Here is a 2,151-nt window from a genome sequence, read left to right as displayed (position 1 = left end):
AGGATGGTGCTGATGTCTGGAATCCCAGGGTGCAGCTAGAACTCCAAAGCAAGAGGCAGCCCAAGACCAATTAGTGCAGAAACAAGCACTGCAACTGCAACAAAAGTGCTGCCACTGAAGTCGACACAGCAGAGCAGGACAATGAGTGTTTATAAAACTGACCCTCACTTTCATGTGAAGCCTAAAAAAAGAGTCAAACGTACAGAGATAGAGAATAAAACAGTGGTTCCAACAGGCAGTGGAGAGGAGGAAACGGGTAATGTAGGTCAAAGAATGCAAAGTGGCTGACATACAGGATGAGCAAGCTTAGAGGACTACAGTTAATAATGCTGCATTTCACTCAGGATTTTACTAAGAGATTTTAGGTGCTCTTGTCACACATAAACATACACACAAAGGGCAACTATGTGAGAAGTGGATATGTTGATTTACTTGACTATAGTAACCTTTTTACTATGTATATCAAAACATCATGTCGTACATCTTAAATGTTTACAACAGGCCGGGCACAGTGGCTGACGCCTGTAATCCTAGCACTTTGGGAGGCTGAGGCGGGTGGATCACGAAGTCAAGAGATCGAGACCATCCTGGCCAACATGGTGAAACCCCGTCTCTACTAAAAATCCAAAAATTAGCCGGGCATGGTGGCATGCACCTGTAGTCCCAGCTACTTGGGAGGCTGAGGCAGAATTGCATGAACCCGGGAGGCGGAGCTTGCGCTGAGCCGAGATCGCACCACTTCACTCCAGCCTGGCGACAGTGAGACTCCGTCTCAAAAAAAAAAAAAAAAAAAAAAAAAAAAAAATTACAATAAAAAATGCTGATTCTCAGCAAAGTATCACTATACTTTGAGAAGGCAAGACTGTATGTCAAGCATTTCTGAAAGATGTCAAACAAAAACTCCTGAAGTTTCACTAAAGTGCTCTCTCTTGAGATGTACGGTGAATGAGAGAATCTTGTACTGAGAAACACACCACTGACTATAAACTACTGGCAGTATGATGAATTTACTACCAGCAAGCCAGGGCCACTGCTGCGAAAACAGTCAAGACTAGGAGAGATTATCATAAAAAGAGTGAAGGAGGCCAGGCATGGTGGCTCACGCCTGTTATCCCAGCACTTCGGGAGGCTGAGGCAGGAGGATTGCTTGAGCCCAAGAGTTTGAGACCAGCCTGAGCAACATAGTGAGACTTCATGTCTACAAAATAATAATAATAATAAAAAGCTTAGCATGGTGGCACACACCTGTAGTCCCAGCTACTTGGGAGGCTGAGGTAGGAGGATCGCTTGAGCCCAGGAGGTTCAAGCTGCACTGAGCCAAGATCACACTACTGCATTCCAGCCTGGGCAACAGAGCGAGACCCTACCTCAAAAAAAAAAAAAAAAAAAAGTGTGAAGGACATTGACTAAGAGCTCCCTGAGAAGCTAGAACACATAAACACCCATGCCTATAGGAAATATTTCTTTTTTTTTTTTTTTGAGACAGAGTCTGTCTCCGTCGCCCAGGCTGGAGTGCAGTGGTACGATCTTGGCTTACTGCAAGCTCCGCCTCCTGGACTTCCGCCATTCTCCTGCCTCAGCCTCCGGAGTACCTGGGACTACAGGCGCCTGCCGACACGCCTGGAGAATTTTTTTTTCGTATTTTTGGTGGAGACGGGGTTTCACCGTGTTAACCAGGATGGTCTCGATCTCCTAACCTCGTGATCTGCCCACCTTGGTCTCCCAAAGTGCTGGGATTACAGGCGTGAGCCACCGCGCCTGGCCAACTATAGGAAATGTTTCTAAAGAGATCTAAAATTGACAGTCAAAAGGTTATTATGAAAGGCTGGACTTAAATTTTTTCCCCGTAGATACTAGGAAATACACAACTTATTAAGTTAAAGTCTACGCTTACACTTAAGTCACATTTTTAAAAAAGCCACTAAAATCCCATGCTTTAATGATATTAGTACACAATTCAAAACACTGTACCACGGTATCCCCTCACTGGTACTTAGAACACAAATGAAACACATCTTGATAAAGTAAATACCTTCCTGTTTGGAATGTGCAAGACATAATTTACTAAGTTGATTCTTTTCAACTATTAGGGACTGAATTTTATTCTCAAAGAGTTGATCACAGAACATGAGAATTAAACAAACCTTCCTA

Source organism: Gorilla gorilla, chromosome 19 (genome assembly GCF_029281585.2).
Source record: "Gorilla gorilla gorilla isolate KB3781 chromosome 19, NHGRI_mGorGor1-v2.1_pri, whole genome shotgun sequence".
Lineage (NCBI taxonomy): Eukaryota > Metazoa > Chordata > Mammalia > Primates > Hominidae > Gorilla > Gorilla gorilla.
The sequence above is the reverse complement of the archived record's forward strand: the minus strand, read 5'-3'. Positions refer to the sequence as shown.